General features: G+C 34.4%; 1 long non-coding RNA gene across 1 annotated transcript; it reads right to left on the bottom strand.

Moving 5' to 3' along the window:
* Positions 1 to 4,632: 4,632 nt before the first annotated feature.
* LOC131071319 (uncharacterized) lies at positions 4,633 to 17,899 on the bottom strand. The gene is made up of 3 exons (XR_009112505.2): positions 17,744 to 17,899; positions 17,508 to 17,597; positions 4,633 to 5,223 (listed from the first exon to the last, which is right to left on the bottom strand). It is a non-coding gene; the product is annotated as an uncharacterized LOC131071319 (long non-coding RNA).
* Positions 17,900 to 18,230: the final 331 nt, after the last annotated feature.

The following is an 18,230-nucleotide window of genomic DNA, read 5'->3' as shown; positions in this document are numbered from 1 at the left end:
ATCATTTTTATTGAAACGTAATTGACTAAATTAAAATAACTAAACCTATTTAGGGGTGGTCTCGCGAGTTGATGAATTAACCTAGGGGTGGGTTTTACCCCGTTTGGTTAATGTACGCTCTTGATACCCCTCGCTTTTTAATTAATTTACTCTGGTTACCATTTGCGGTTAATTCGATCTAGTTAGAGTTTATGTTTCACCTAATGAAACCTGGTGAGAAAGTTCATCTCAACTTTACGTAATCACTTGTTATTAAGCCTTCTATTTCTTTTGATAGATGAAATGAGGGAATCGATTGTGACCCTCACCTATGAAAGCAATTATAAGTGTTCTTTCAACCAGATAAGACCAACAAATATATGCTAAAATCCACAAGAATAACAAGACACCCACAATCCCAGCATATGCCAGTAAAAGGAAGTGGTTCCAAGATCTAAGGATCCAAAGAACATCTAAAATAGCCATCCTTACTTTAAAAACTAGACCAAGTAACTGTCCAGCAAACTAAAGATGGCACAATAGTATGGCATAAAGTGGCAATTGGTACAACCCAAAAAAAAATAAGATTTTTAGTTTTGTTCTGGTTTGTTTTCAGTTTTGGTTTTGTTCAATGGTCTCTGGCATCTCTCTCAGTTTTGCAGAAGTTTCGTTCTCACCATAAACCTAGTGCCTAAACCTCTTAAATCTCTATTACCAGATGTTGTTGATGTTGTAGTAGAGCATAAAGCGGTGCAGGAGCACCCAGCAAGTCGGCAATCACCATAGCCCAAAAATTTAAAAAAATTAGTTTTGTTCTAGTTTGTTTTTAGTTTTGGTTTTGTTCGATGGTCTGTGGCATCTCTCTCAGTTTTGTAGCTGCCTTGGTAGCTATACTTCAAAATATGTTTGGCTCTACAGATGTAGAACAATCTTGAAGCTCTTAGTTACTGTCAGTGGGCTCTTTCATTATGTACATTTGACACTGACGGATGGACGCGTCTATTCTGGGTCCAAAAGTGACCTATCGTACCAACGACATACATGTTTGAGACATGCATAGCCCATGCATACCATGCCAATTTGGCGCAGGCGCCGAACCCAAGGAAAATGACGTAGAGTTGTCCTGGACTTGGTTGTTTCAAACGTTGAGGCCCACACGAAACTACGTGGACATGCCAGAGGACGGCGGATCGTTGGTCGCAGCTCGCGCCAATGTGTTGTGCCTAACACGCACATTAAAAGCCATAGAAAACAAACATCCAGCGGCAAGTGTTGATGACTGCGTTCAAATGCCAAAACGACGAGAAAAAGAAGGCGCGGGCTTCCAAACCGCGGTGGCTCCCTCCAGGTTCTCTCGTATGTGCTACTGACAGGTGGGTCCTTACTCAGTCAATCCGTCAATCGCAGTCGTTTAGTGAAAAATTAGAATGCGCCACTAACACATGTGTTATAAAAACCGACGCCATAGCTCTCCCTCCAAAACAAACCTTTCGTACAACGTGTTAGTGACCAGTTAGTCAATCCGTACTATCTTTTTGGAGCCAGAATAGAGCATCCCGCCATTTTCTAGGGCCTCATGTGAAAAAAATTGTAGTCGTTCATTAAAAAAATGGACGATGTAGAACCCACACGTGTTAGGTGGACCGTACGACACGTCCTCCCGCCATTTTCTGTGTGTTGGGGAAAAAAAAGGAAGCATAAAAGGACTAATGCGCGATTAGAGAAAGTCCAAAGCCCTCATTTGTTCATGTGTTTGCTATTTTTTAAGGCATTTTTTAAGGCAAAGAAGGGTTTAAAGGAGGCAGCGAGGACTTAGTTTTCAAGAGTAGCCTACGTTCATTTCTCAAGGTTAACAAGTATGTTGAGTAGCCATTTTTTCTAGTTGTATACAGTTGGAAAATTTGCATGTTTTATTGTTTTGTTGAGTAGTCATTCTTTCAGATTTGTATACGTTGTGCAAAAATTATATTCTTTTGTTTTGTTTTGGTTATTCTTGTTTTTCTGTAGCTTGAAATTATTCGCATTAGGGTTAGATATAGGGTTGGACGCATGTTTTCTGGCTCCAAAAAGCCATTGGCAAAAATGTGTTAATATCTTTGTACTGTCGTTTTGCTGGGTGTTTGGTGTCTATTAGTATCTTTGTACTGTCGTTTTAGTTTGTCATTTCTGTTACGCTTTTCAGTTATCGGCAAGACAATATTATGTTTTTGTCGATTCTCCAATGTAACCATCGTTGCCTTATTAATTTAATCCGCAAGAGTAATACCGATATGTCCGACCTTAGATTTCCATGCGTTGTTATCGGTTTTCCCGCTTCTCCGATGGATTTCCTTGCATTGTTAGTCGCGCAATAGCCGCGGCCTTGCCGACTCCGTCGTACGCACTGAGTAACACGCGATTACGCATGTTACTCCTTGGGCGATTAACAATTAACAGTAATATTGAAATTATCTTCAAATGATTCAAATGAATATGTAGAAATACCCATATAAATTTGTAGTTAATTTTACACAGGGTTTTTTGTCTGCTTTTTTAATATGATTTACTATTTATTGCATAAAATAGTCTAAAATAACAAAAAAAATATATCTGTTTTGAAGTTGTGGCCGAACGCGTAACCTATCACTAACATGTTGTTCTTGGTCCGTGTTTCCCTCCCGATAGTCGAAACATAGACCGATATGTACCATCGAGTATCGGCATAGTTCAATTTATGTCCCTCCAATGTTCCGATGATCTCAATATACCAGTCCGCATTATGACCAAGTCCCCCGCGTTATCAACATAAATCACGTCCGTAAGCATTTGGGGTGGCTCGTAACTGTTTGACAGAAGGCCTTGTCTCAGGCTGCAATGATTGCAGCTATTGAAGGCTTTAGATACTTTCAAGCAAACCAATCTGGCAGGCGTAAAGCCCCCTTCCTCAACCTTTCTCAACATCCTCCTTGCCAGTGCCAAATACAAACTTTGTACAGGGTATCGACAACCATCAAAGCACAGTGGAAGGAAGAATTTTGTTCGATATTACAATAACTAATGTCCTGGCCGTAATATGTATACAAATGTGGAAGCATATACTGGAAACGCCTCAAAGAAATTGTGTCGTGGTTTGCAATGAATGCGGGTTACGCTCAAAATGGATTAGTTTGTCAGTCTTTAGAAATTTTAAAGCGAATGATATCGGTAGGTGTAAAGCCAATAAACAAAATATGATTTATAATTCGATTCCAAACCAAGCGATGGCAAGGGAGATGAGAAATAGCTTCAAAGCGAAATGCAAGAGTGCGTGGAAGATGAAACGAGCAAACAGGACACAAATGAGATGAGGAAAGGCATGATCTGCATAGGAAGTGAAGGGTCGAATGAAGCCGCTGTGAAAAGACCCAGCAATGAAGTTGAGTAAACACAAATCTAAAATTGATAGCTATATAATGTTTACAAAGGGAAATAATGTCAGATAATAAAAGGGAGGCCATCGGCCAAAATTGGGGCTCCGTCCAAGAGGAAAGAGGCCTACATAGTTAAGGGAGAGTAGTGCGTAGGTTACCAGTGTTAGGTTGCAATCAAGAACAGAGGTAGCATTGGATTAAGAGAAGGATTTTGTTAGGGACTGAGTTTGGCCTGATATGGAGAAAATTGGGGGCCTTGAACAAACCAAGGAAATTCAAGACTAGTTGCAGAGGTGAAAACCCATGAGGATGTGCAAAGCTAAAAGTAAGAGGCCAACTGTTAGGCCATCAATGTAATTTTATGTTTTGCAGATTTGTTTACGTTTCTTAATTGCAATCAAAGAAACGATGTGAGGAGAAACTCTTTGTTATGTTGGGTTGTTTGTTGTGTTCAGGTTTGGAGAGCAGGAGTTGTTTTGTCTTGCATCATAAAGGAAGGAAAAACTTCCTAAACAGCAGAGGGAACTTTATCAGGCAAGGAAAACTCACACAAGTCAACAGATCCTCTACTTACCTAAAAAGTCACAACACAATAGTTTGCTCTCATCCTGAATTAACTCTACAGGATCTGTCTATGCTTCCTCTGTGTCCTCTGCACCCTGATCTAAAATCGATGCTTCTAGACCAACGACATTGTTTTCCTCATATGAAGGAAAAGAAGAATTTGATGTTGCTATAGCTTCCAAAGAAGCTTCCTTAGAATCCTAGAAAACGCCTTTCTTTCTTTCTTTGAAACTCATTTCTCCAAATGAAATCCTTATCTGCAGTTTCTATATTTGAAACTCATTACTGAGACTGAAGATTACAGGCCCTTTTGGAAGAGGGAGAGGAAGGGCAAGCTGTAGCCCTACAACCAATCTTCAAACAGTTCAAGCATCTAAAGGGAAGGTCTAGTACCAACTCTCAAACAAGATTTGAACCTTATTGGAGATAGGTTTTGAGAGGAAGGCAAGTTGCAGCCCTACAACCAGCCTTCAGATAGTTGATGAATCTAAAGGGAAGGTCCAGGATCAGCCCACAAACAAGATTTGAACATTAGTGCAGATTGGTTTTGAAAGAACCAACCTTGACAAAACATAGATGATAACCCACCTTTGTTGGAATCTGGAACTGTTATTCTACATGAATCTCTCTTACCTATAGCATCTAACTTAACATAAAACACATTATTTGAAAGCAGAGTTATTTCAGGACGAGTCGTGCTCATATCACTCCCCAGAAAAGGACTCAAAAGCGGAAGAGGACCCCACTCTTCATAAATCTAGTCAAAGCAGTAAAAATCAAAAATGGAGATCAATTGAACTTTGGGAATATCTTATTTTGAATTGCAGATTAAAATTGTCTTCTAACTTCTAAGGTGCGTAAAATACGAGAGTCGGCTGGATGACCAGCATCCACCACTTAAAAACTTCTTTTAAGCTAGCCATTTCCATTTTATCTAAAGTGAGAGTATCTAATTGTAACTGAACCAAAATATTCTTCCTTGCTAAGGCTAACACAACACTACAGTGCTAAGTGATTCATTTCCAGTCAATAGTCAATCACATCCTTCAATAATAACTATGAATCAAACACAATGAAACTGAAATCTCAAGAAAATATATGAACTATTAGCTTGACAATGTCCACTGACCCACCCTTTGGCAAATTACAGCATAAAAAATAGGTAACATAACGCTCCCTCCATCATTCCTCCTATGAATGCAAGAACAGTATCAATTCAAATACCTCTGAGCTGTCAGGTTTGCCTCCAATTCTCTCTTCATTGAGAAGATACCTGAAACTCCCTACACCACTGTAAGACAATTGCAAGAAATCAGTATATTATAAATAATATAATCACAGAACCAACAAAACTTTCCTAAATCCATTTCTGAATGGTATAAAGAACATTATTCTCAAATGGTGTATATAGCATTTAGAAACCAAAAAAATCCATACCAGGTAATGGATAAGTGCTGAAAAATTACAGTAAATGAAGATGAACTATTTTCCAAGCTTCAAATAAAAGGTTCTCAAATAAGTGGGCTTCTAAAAATTCATAAGGCGAATCCACTACTAGTTAACCGTTGAAGATGGACGGCCAGAATATAGATTTACAGGCTCTGCATTTTTCGAGGACCACAACTTGACAAAAGAGGATCGGAGAGGAATCTAACCGTTGATATTTTATTTAAAATTTAATCTCGAGAAGGAAAAATGAAGAGGTCTCTATATTACATAGTTTAATCCCTTACAAAATAAACTTTGTTATAAGAGGAAATGCCTCTATATTTAAATAGTCATTTACATTTTTTTTTATCAACAATTTTAGTAGTGTAAAGAAATAAAATAAAAAAATTTACTAATATTAGGTTTAATAATGTAATAAATAATAAAAATCACTTGATTCTATTTAGAGTTGTGATGAGTTAATTTGATTTCGAGTTGATAAGTCTATAGGGTAAAATTTCAAAAATTAGAAATAAAAATAATAATAGTATTTAGTTAATGTTAATGGTTAATAAATAATTATTTAATGTTTTTGTCATAATTTTTAAATCATGGTTCATTATCACTTCCAATTGGATGATTCAAAACTAGAAGAACATATTTGGAACTATAGTATTCTCAAAAAATGGCTAAGGTTAAATAAATAAGCATGGTTCCAATGAAGTCTACGATAACAAATGAGCTTTCACCTACATAAATAAACTTGTAACTTGCAAACCTAAGTCTTTGTAAATAGATATTTGCCTCTATTACAAGAGAGGGGAAAATAATTTGCAATGAATGCATTAAGCACTATCATAAATGAGGGTAACTTAAAAGTCCAAACTTAGAAAAAAAAATGTGAAAGACCTAGCATGAAAGAGGTGATTCAATTGATATATGGTAACATAGTGACACATTATGACAAAGGCAAGAGTGATGGAATAAGATACGGTTCCTATATGAGCTTAGGTTAAAAATGAAAGGATATAAATGACCCAATCCGTGCGATACTCTTTATACTTGATTTAGATACAATTTAATATATTTTTTGTGTGTGAGTCAACACATAATGGCTAGTTAGAAAGGAGACAAATTGGGCACTAAAAGAATTATGATTTTTGGAATCTAAGGGTCAAATATTCTAATAGCTAATAATGTCTACTTGCATGATTTTATTTATGTTTTTAGGACTAAATGGCAAATGGAGTAGTGAGAGATTAGTCAAATGCATGTGTTAATATCAACTAATTGGGACACCCATCCAAGGTGAACTATGGTGAATTGCAGAAGTGCAAGCTATATATTTTTTACCATTACATTTTGCCTCCACAAGTTCGTTTGTAGCTAAATCTACTTGAGTCAAGTATACCAAAGTAGAAAAAGATAAAAGATAAACACAATTAGAAATAGAATAGTCATAGAAATGACTAAAAGTCCACCTGTAAACTACACATAAACTTTGAGTAGGAAATATATATAGAATTGAATCATAACCATGGTAATGTGAGAATGAAGCACAAACATGAACAAAATGAGCATAATAAATTAATAAAAAATAAAAAATACTTACATTTGTTCATGTGAAAGAGAAAGAATAGAAACATTTCCTCAATTTTATCTCCTAATTAGAATAATTATGGATATGTATGACTTGCAATATTAATTGACCATCTTGCCACAAGTGGCTAGACCAAGTGAAGAGCATAGAAGAACATAAAATGACATGTGTAAATCATAAATATAAAGACATGTAGATAAAATGGAACAACAAAATATATTAAACTATTACCCTCAATAGGACCCTTTATGTTATTAACATGAAGTACAATCTACTATTGTTTCTTTATAAATAATTAATTCATGCAATTCAATTAAGGACTTGAGTAATGAGTTCATTGTTGAGCCTCTCCATGAGAATCTAAAAGACTCTCTCTCTCACTACTTAGACTGAACAAACAGATTCAATTTTCATTAATGACAAGTGATAGGGTGTGCCACTTTACAGAAATCTATAAATGAATGGAAAAAAATAAACCACTAAGCCTAGGAAACTCTAGATTTTTTAAGCATTAATGGGTGTTGACGACTCCATTATATCACACTCAATTTCATGAGATCAACTAAAATATTGTTACCAAAGTTGATATGATCAAAACCTATCATGGATATGATACATTTAAGTCTTATTATTGTTGAATCTCTATCTAATATGTGAGTTTTGAAGATAATAAAATCTAAAAAATATCATACTGATGTAGGGTATACAAGTGTTATGAATTTTCATGTGTCAAAATATACAAAATCTATCAAAATTATTCTAGAGATATTTAGACTAACAATTAATTTGATTCTTCACCTATTAATCAACTCTATGAAGTTGACAAATTCCTAAGTTAAATAAATTCAACTTGCACTAAACCCATCAAGTCCAAACATATCATTATGGATATTGAGGAAATACGTCAAGTAATTATTTTAATGTAATCCTTGCTTATCATGTACTCAAGACACATTAGACAAAATAATGTTGTGTTAAGGATTTTCCTACCAAGCTCATCAGGTATATGAAAATTGAATAGATGGATCACTCCAAATGGGCTTTCCTATTTTTGAAATATGATAGGGAGTTCAATCCACCATTTTAGATAGTATCTTGTATATTCATGATGCATATGTTGTTGATCTAAGTGATAATGAGCTCAACATTACAAATATTATTGAGCATTGAGCATTGGTACAAAACCTTGTTGAGTTTGTATGCTCATGATATAGATGCTTTTGTCAATTCAATTAATAAAGAGCTTACCACTAGATCAAACCACAATATTATGTCTTTTTTTTCTTTTTATCAAAGTGAGAATGAGCTCAACATTACAAATATTATTTATGTTGTTGATCTAAGTGATAATGAGCTCAACATCACAAATATTATTGAGCATTGAGCATTGGTACAAAACCTTGTTGAGTTTGTATGCTCATGATATAGATGCTTTTGTCAATTCAATTGATAAAGTTCTTACCACTAGATCAAACCACAATATTATGTATTTTTTTTCTTTTTATCAAAGTGAGAATGAGCTCAACATTACAAATATTATTGAGCATTGAGCATTGGTACAAAACCTTGTTGAGTTTGTATGCTCATGATATAGATGCTTTTGTCAATTCAATTGATAGTGAGCTTACCACTAGATCAAACCACAATATTATGTCTTTTTTTTCTTTTTATCAAAATGAGACATTGAAATTAGCATTATTCAACAAATTTTCACTTTTGAACACAAAATCATTATGAATTTGAAAATAATGCAAACTAGTGATTTTTAAGATTTTTTCTATAGATTATAAATATATATTTTAATTAAAAATAGTAATTTGTGAGTTTTTTACATAACTTTTATTAACTTATTTTTTACAGTTAACAATATTTTTAAAAAGTGACATTATTTCAATAAAACATATCTTTATTTGTAGAAAGGATTAAATTATAAATTTTTAAAGATAGAATGGCGCACATATGTTTTCTCATAAATTTTTAATAATTTTTTGAAGAAAGATTAACTATAATTTAGATGTAGGTTAATTCAACAATGCATAACATTTTTTGTATTCATTTGAAATAAGTTTTTAGAATATCAATACCTAGAGAACATATATTTTTAAATCTATTTTGTTAGTTTTCCATGTGTGGAACAAAGATCTTCACAATTAGTGATAAACTATCTTGACTAGAAAATAAAAAATAAATATAATACCCAAATTAAATATATTCAAAATTATACTCATTGGAAACATATTTTGAGTGCTACAAACCTAACAAATATCTTGTATGGTTGATTCCATTTGAAGGTTCAACCTAAAGTTTGAATGTGAAAATCTTAAGAATCTCAAAAACGAAAGGGAAGAGATCATCTAAGAGGTCCTTGGATGGTTGTGAGAAATAATAAAATAATCAATAAAAAGGACCTTTGAGCAAAGGTCTAAATAAGTAAATTAATTCATATAAGTGAACTTCGAAAAACACTCTTTTAAGTTGACTTTTAAAAAAATCAATAAGTATTATATGTTAATATGAATTTAAGAAAATTTTTGCAAAAAAAAAAAATTCAAATTTTGAGTTTTTACAATTGAATGTTTTGAAGCAAACTTTAGCTTTATGGGAGAAGAAAATATTTGACGGAGAAATCTTAGAGAAATATTTTGTAATCTATGAGGAAATGGAAAATAAGAGGACAGGGGAAAAAACACTCTGAAGAAATATTTTTTAAAAATTGATAAGGAATAATCTGAATAAGAAACTCAAATATTTATTGTTGAAATTTGCAAAAGAAACCCACAAGAAAGATCAAGTAGAAAATAAGAAAAACTTCCATAGATGAGAGTTGCAAAAAAGAAATATTATATTCCTCAAGTGCATAAAGTATTGAATGAATGGAAAAGAAAAAAGAAAAAGACTTGCTTTGTAGAAAAAATCAATGAAAACATAATCTACAATTAGGAAATTAAAAATAGAGTCTAAAAAGCCCTAAGTGATCTTAACCTATAAATAGTGTGCTTCCTAAATACAAAATGCACCAACCCTCCTTAAGTGAAATTTAGGGTGGCACAAAATGATGCATGAAAATGCAAAGGATGGGTCCTACCAACAAAAAGCTTGATGAAGTACCCACCTACAAATGAAAAAATGTCTCACATTTAGAGAAAAGAAGAAAAAACCCCATGGGAGAAAAATCCTCTCCAAAAGAGGAAAATATGAATGAAGGACTAAGAAACCTCCAAATAATATTCTTTAAAAAAGAGGAACGTCAAGAACATCACTAAGCATGAAGAAGCTAAACCAACTTTTAAATTATGATTGCTATAGTGTTATAAATGAAAAACCTCCTCTATAATAAGACGAAGATCGAGATCAAGAAGAAAATGATTTGCATTAGTGCCCCCAACAACACTACTCAAGCAAGGATTAGATGGAAACAAAGGCAAAAAATATCCAACAGATGAAGATACCAATGGCACATGAGTTTGCATAAGTGACCCCAACAAAACTACTCAACAATGCAAAAGTAAATTGCAAGTCAACAAATATAGGTGCCAAAGTTTGAAGAAATTGATCAACCTATGATGGAAGGTCACCTCCGTAAAATAGGAATGCAAGAGTGTCTATATGGTAAAGTACTCCATCTCATCTAAATGTGTGGGTAAACAACCACTGCATGTGCCTAGTACATAAGAATAAATACTAAATACCTAACTCGCTCCAAAGTAAAACCAAGGAAGCATTACACCAACAATAGAAACCTCCTATAATATTGACAAGGGAAGGTAGAGAAGTTCATTGAAACTATATGTCACCATATAGTGCATAAAGGAGAACAAAGATCATCTAAACCTACACAAGATAATATTTGCATTTGAAAGAGGGTGTCCAAACCAAGGCACACATGCATGGGACAAGAATCACTAAGATTTGTGTTATCATGGAGGGGACACTCACTTGACAAAGTTGTGATGGCAAAGACAAAGGCACTACAACACCCCCCATGCAACTTTATAATACAATGCGAGTATAAAATAGGCATAAAAGAAAATGCAAAATCCTCAAAAATATACACAATAGTGGCACTTTATCTCAAAGCATATATAAAAGGAAAAATGCATGCAAAAGATGCTCAAAATGCCCAAATAGAATAAAATGTTGGAAATTCATGTAGAACAACCCAAATGTATTCATCCCACATAAGTTACATAAAGTTTCTAGGAGTCAAAATGACCAAGTAATCATCTAGAATGTGAAAACACAAAAAACTAAATAAAATGTACTTGGGGACAAATATAGAAAAAGTGCATGGATAGCCTAGAATATCTCCAAGAGACCTTTCCAATACCATAAAACTTGAAAAAAAAAATAAAAGAAATGAAAAAAATATACCAACTCAAAAGCAAATAACACATTTAACTTCAAAGGTCAATAGAATGTACCAACAACAAAAATTTTAAAAAATATCTACAAAATCGAATTGGTCTCCAAACTAACTTTTTTATAATATCTTGTTTTCTTGATTTTGATATCATATGCAAAATTTATGGCCGATTTACAAAAATAAGTCAAAAGACGAAAAAATGTTGAGAGGGGTCACTTATGCAAGGTACTATTGATGCATTAGTTAGTATGTTGACATCATAAAATCAATGATAAAAATATGCTTTGTGCTATTAAAATATTCTCGCTCATTTCACGTCTCCTTTAAATATCTTGCATTTCGACGATGGATCATAGTGTGATATGAAACGTTGATGATAAAAAAGTGACACAATCAAATCCAAAAACAACAAATATATTCCCCCTTGTTGTTGGCATTACTGCAACATAGGCATGTAGTACCTGGCCACTACAGCTTTTGTACAACCTACTAAAAACACAATTTTGTTGCTTGGATGATTAAATCCTTTCTTTGAAAAAAAAATTATACAAAATAGCAATTTTTTAAATGCACTAATGGTAGATTGGTACAACACAATACATCTTGGTATGTCATACAAATCAATACAATTGTATGAATTTCAATGCATGAACTAAAAAATACTCAAAAAAAATTGCCTTGATTTTTAGAATATGATTTCAGTGTTCGGGCAAGCATTTTTAGGATTTTTGGGCCTCTTTGACACAATGGTGAGGTCCTTTATTCCCAAAATGAACCAAAAAATTGTTGATGGTCAAAATTTCACCTCGATAAAAACACCCAAAAAATCAATTACTTTATTTTTTGCTAAATGATAGTTAATCTTTATTTTTTTAGCTATTTCAAATGTGATGGCAAGGTTTGTTTGGCTCCAAAGTGCACCAAAAAAAATCCAACTTCAAAAATTTTAAAAACGAGATGTAGATGCCAAACCTAGGGAAATTATAACCCATCTTGACACCATATTGAAGTTTACAAAACAAGCCCATGAGAAAAATCAAATAGCAAACAAGAACACCTTCCACAAACAAGAGTGAAAAAGAAGATTTGTTACTTCCTCAAGTGCAAAGACTACAAAATGAATGAAAAAAAAAAGTAAAAGACTTGGTTTATAAAAAAATATCAATGAAAACATAATTATAATTAGGGAATAGAAATAGCTCTAAAAGGTCAGGCTAAGTGATCTTAACCTAAAAATAGTGTGCCTCCTAAATATAGAATGCATCGACATTTATCTCACAAAGACAAGGTATGTGATTTTTGTAATATGTATACAATTTTTTCCAAAATAATAGATTTGTATTTACACTTATTTCGTTAACCCTAGGGTTAGAAATGTATAGTTTTCTATTTTAGAAATTTAATTTTATTAAAAAAAATTGATTCATATAAGTTTCAAATTATGTATAGACCTCACATAAGTTCTCTACATCAATTCCTCTCTAGGTTTTGTAGATCATACTTCTTCAACTCTATGGTTTCAATATAGTTTAGGCTCTCTTTGGACCCTACATCGAATTCACTAGTTGTTTTCTAGGGGTTTTACTCAATGGGGGTATTATAGTGGTAAATGGTTATTTAAATTCTTAAAGGGGTAATTTAATTGTAAATGATTATTCAAATTTTAAGGGGGGTTAGTTTTCAAAAATGAGAGATATAGTTAATAGGAAACATTATCAATGATTTAAATATATATATTTGGCCAACGGGTGGGGGAGCCATGACTCCACCCCACCCGGCCTCAGTGGGGAGCAACCCCAGTGTGGGGCGGTCGCCACTGTGGGCCGCGTCTCATAGGGGCGACGCAGTCGCCACTGTGGGTCATGACCCACAATGGTCAGCACGGCCGCCACCGTGGGTGACCCATAGGGGAGCTCGGCCCCTTCAAACACTACCCCCACCCTGTCGTTCCACTCGGTGGCACCCCACTCTCTGCACCACCTGCAACCCCCTTGCGATGCAAACACAACCTCGCGCCATCCACGTCGAGGTTTAGCCCACCCCAAACATGGTGGTTGTAGAAAATTTTGGACCCCCTGCAATAAGATAAAAACCCTAACAAATGATAGGGAATGAGGTAGGGGGGGGAAGCCCTAACTCAAGTTAGGGGCAAATGAATGGGCTCATTTCAAAAATTAAAGGAGAGCCCCAACTAAATAAAATTAAAAAAAAAAACACCCTAATTTAATTAGGGATGAGAGAGTAAAAGAACGAAATAAACGAAATGAGATGAAATATCTCATGAAATAAAATATAGGAAACCCTAAAAAGGGCTATTTAAAATATAGTATAAAATAAGGTTAGGGTTAGTATATAAAGTGTGTTTCTAAGAGATTCGATTTAAAAAGGGGGTATTTAATTTGTAAGTGTTATAAATGAATGTTTTCATTTTCAAAAGGGCATATTCTAATAACAGATGATAAATTTAAGTGTTTTTATTTAAAATGAGAGTTTGATCAAAATGTTAATAAAATATAGGTTTAATGATTTATAAAAGAATAAATGTGTAACTTAAAATGCAAGATTAATTTTAGCCTAGGTGAAACTTTATTAATTTAAAATAATGATCTTACGGTCAATTATGAGGTTTGACATTTGAATTAATATTAATATAAATAATTTATATTAATGTTAATATGGTTAATTAAGGAATTATTTTAATAATAAGGTTATTATTACCCTTAATGTTAGCTTAGTGATATTGACATATTGCAATCATCCTTAAGCGAGATCGAGAAAATTAATGGGGATAATAATTAAATAAGACTTAAGTGTATTAGAATTTATTAAATTAAATTTTAAACGTTAATCAAAGATTTAACTTAATCCTTTTTATTAAAACATAATTGACCGAATTAAAATAATTAAACCTATTTAGGGGTGGTCTCGCTAGTTAATCCTAAAAGACTACCCCTATCGAGGGACGTTGACGAATTAACCTAGGGGTGGATTTTATCCCGTTTGGTTAATGTACGCTCTTGATACCCCTCGCTTTTTAATTAATTTAATCCGATTACCATTTGCGGCTAATTCAATATAGTTAGAGTTTGTGTTTCACCTAATGAAACCTAATGAGCAAGTTCATCTCAACTTTACGTAATCACTTGTTATTAAGCTTTCTATTTATTTTGATAGATGAGATGAGGGAACCGATTGTGGCCCTCGCTTATGAAAGCAATTACAAGTGTTCTTGCAACCAGACAAGACAAACAAACATATGCTGAAATCCACAAGAATAACAAGACACACACAATACCAGTATATGCCACTAAAAGGATCCAAAGAACATCTAAAATAGCCATCCTTCCTTTAAAAACTAAACCAAGTAACTCTCCAGCAAACTAAAGATGGCACAATAGCATGGCATAAAGTGGCAATCGGGACAGCCCAAAAAAATAAGATTTTTAGTTTTGTTCTGGTTTGTTTTCCGTTTTGGTTTTGTTCGATGGTCTCTGGCATCTCTCTCAGTTTTGTAGCTGCCTTGGTAGCTATACTTCAAAATACGTTTGGCTCTACAAATGCAGAACAATCTTGAAGCTCTTAGTTACTGTCAGTGGGCTCTTTTATTATGTACATTAGACACTGACGGATAAGGTGGAGACATCTAAGCTTGAATTGGTTTCCAAAGACATTCAAACAAGTAATGATTATGCTGGAATTTCCTAGTAAACATGTGTGCAAATGCATTGATAGTCACTTATGCAAAATGTGTAAGCATTTTCGGGGACAGGTAACTGTTTGACAGAATGCCTTGTCTCAGGCTGCAATGATTGCAGCTATCGAAGGCTTTAGATACTTTCAAGCAAACCAATCTGGCAGGCGTAAAGCCCACTTCCTCAAACTTTCTCAACATCCTCCTTGCCAGTGCCAAATGGGAACTTTGTACAGGGTATCGACAACCATCAAAGCACAACGAAAGGAGGAATTTTGTTCGATATTACAATAACTAATGTCCTGGCCGTAATGTATACAAATGTGGAAGCATATACTGGAAACGCCTCAAAGAAATTTTATGTCGTGGCTTGCAATGAATGCAGGTTACGCTCAAAATGGATTAGTTTATCAGTCTGTAGAAATTTTAAAGCGAATGATATCGGTAAGTGTAAAGCCAATAAACAAAATATGATTTATAATTCGATTCCAAACCAAGCGATGGCAAGGGAGACGAGAAATAGCTTGAGAGCGAAATACAACAGTGCGTGGAAGATGAAACGAGCAAACAGGAGGACACAAATGAGACGAGGAAAGGCATGATCTGCGTAGGAAGTGAAGGGTCGAATGAAGCCACGGTGAACAGACCCAGCAATGAAGTTGAGCAGACACAGATCTAAAATTGATAGCTATATAATGTTTACAAAGGGAAATAATGCGAGATAATAAAAGGGAGGCCATCGGCCAAAATTGGGGCTGCGTCCAAGAGGAAAAAGGCCTGCATGGTTAAGGGAGAGTAGTGCGTAGGTTAGCAGTGTGAGGTTGCAATCAAGAACAGAGGTAGCATTGGATTAAGAGAAGGATTTTGTCAGGGACTGAGTTTGGCCTGATATGGAGAAAATTGGGGGCCTTGAACAGACCAAGGAAATTCAAGAGTAGTTGCAGAGGTGAAAACCCATGAGGATGTGCAAAGCTGAAAGTAAGAGGCCAACTGTTAGGCCATCAATGTAATTTTATGTTTTGCAGATTTGTTTACGTTTCTTAATTGCAATCAAAGAAACTATGTGAGGAGAAACTCTCTGTTATGTTGGGTTGTTTGTTGTGTTCAGGTTTGGAGAGCAGGAGTTGTTTTGTCTTGCATCATAAGGGAAGGAAAAACTTCCTAAACAGCAAAGGGATCTTTATAAGGCAAGGAAAGAGGCTTCTCTCTGATGTCCTCCTACATTAGATTTTCTCTGTCCTAGTCCACAGGATCTAAATCACCCACACAAGTCAACAGATCCTCTACTTACCTAAAAAGTCACAACACAATAGTTTGCTCTCATCCTGCATTAACTCTACAGGATCTGTCTATGCTTCCTCTGTGTCCTCTGCACCCTGATCTAAAACCGATGCTTCTAGACCAATGGCATTGTTTTCCTCGTATGAAGGAAAAGAAGAATCTGATGTTGCTATAGCTTCCAAAGAAGCTTCCTTAGAATCCTAGAAAACGCCTTTCTTTCTTTCTTTGAAACTCATTTCTCCAAATGAAATCCATATCTGCAGTTTCTATATTTGAAACTCATTACTGAGACTGAAGATTACAGGCCCTTTTGGAAGAGGGAGAGGAAGGGCAAGTTGTAGCCCTACAACCAATCTTCAGACAGTTGAAGCATCTAACCTCAAACAAGATTTGAACCTTATTGCAGATAGATTTTGAGAGGAAGGCAAGCTGCAGCCCTACAACCAGCCTTCAGATAGTTGATGCATCTAAAGGGAAGGTACAGGATCAGCCCTCGACCAAGATTTTAACATTAGTGCAGATTGGTTTTGAAAGAACCAACCCCGACAAAACATAGATGATAACCCACCTTCGTTGGAATCTGGAACTGTTATTCTACATGACTCTCTCTTACCTAACTTAACATCAAACACATCTTTTGAAAGCAGGGTTATTTCAGGACGAGCCAAGTTCATATCACTCCCCAGGAAAGGACTCAAAAGCGGAAGAGAAACCCACTCTTCAGAGATCTAGTCAAAGCAGTAAAAATAAAAAATGGAGATCAATTGAACTTGGGGAATATCTTATTTTGAATTGCAGATTAAAACTGTGTTCTAACTTCTAAGGTGAGCAAAATACGAGAGTCGGCTGGATGAACAGCATCCACCACTTACAAACTTCTTGCAAGCTAGCCATTTCCATTTTATCTAAAGTGATAGTATCTAATTGTAACTGAACCAAAATATTATTCCTTGCTAAGGCTAACACAACACTACAGTGGGAAGTGATTCATTTCCAGTCGATAGTGAATCACATCCTTCAATAATAACTATGAATCAAACACAATGAAACTGAAATCTCAAGAAAATATATGAACTATTAGCTTGACAATGTCCACTGACCCACCCTTTGGCAAATTACAGCATAAAAAACAGGTAGCATAACGCTCCTTCCATCATTCCTCCTATGAATGCAAGAACAGTATCAATCCAAAAGGTAAAGAAATTCAAATACCTCTGAGCTGTCAGGTTTGCCTCCAATTCTCTCTTTATTGAGAAGATACACATATCCTCAGAAAGGACATACCTGAAACTCCCTGCACCACTACAAGACAATTGCAAGAAATCGGTATATTATAAATAATATAATCACAGAACCAACAAAACTTTCCTAAATCCATTCCTGAATGGTATAAAGAACAGCATTCTCAAATGGTGTATATAGCATTTAGAAACCAAAAAAATCCATACCAGGGAATGGATCAGTGCCGAAAAATTACAGTAAATGAAGATGAACTATTCTCCAAGCTTCAAAAAAGTTGTGCTTCTAAAAATTCATAAGGCGAATCCACTGTTGAAGATGGTCGGCCAGGATATAGATTTACAGGCTCTGCATTTCTCGAGGACCACAACACGACAAACGAGGAGCGGAGAGGAATCTAACCGTTGATATTTTATTTAAAATTTAAACTCGAGAGGGAAAAATGAAGAGGTCTCACGTTAACAGAAGAAATAATAGTAGCAAACTTACCTAATTACATAGTTTAATCCCTTAAAAAAATAAACTTTGTTATAAGAGGAAATGCCTTTATATTTAAATATAGTCATTTACATATTTTTTTATCAACAATTTTAGTAGTGTAAAGAAATAAAATAAAAACTTTTACTAAAATTAGGTTTAATAAATAATAAAAATCAGTTGATTTGATTTAGAGTTGTGATGAGTTAATTTGATTTC

The sequence above is a fragment of the Cryptomeria japonica genome, chromosome 5 (genome assembly GCF_030272615.1).
Source record: "Cryptomeria japonica chromosome 5, Sugi_1.0, whole genome shotgun sequence".
In the NCBI taxonomy this organism is placed as follows: Eukaryota; Viridiplantae; Streptophyta; class Pinopsida; order Cupressales; family Cupressaceae; genus Cryptomeria; species Cryptomeria japonica.
Note: the sequence above shows the minus strand (reverse complement) of the source record. Positions and strands in the feature narration are given on the sequence as shown.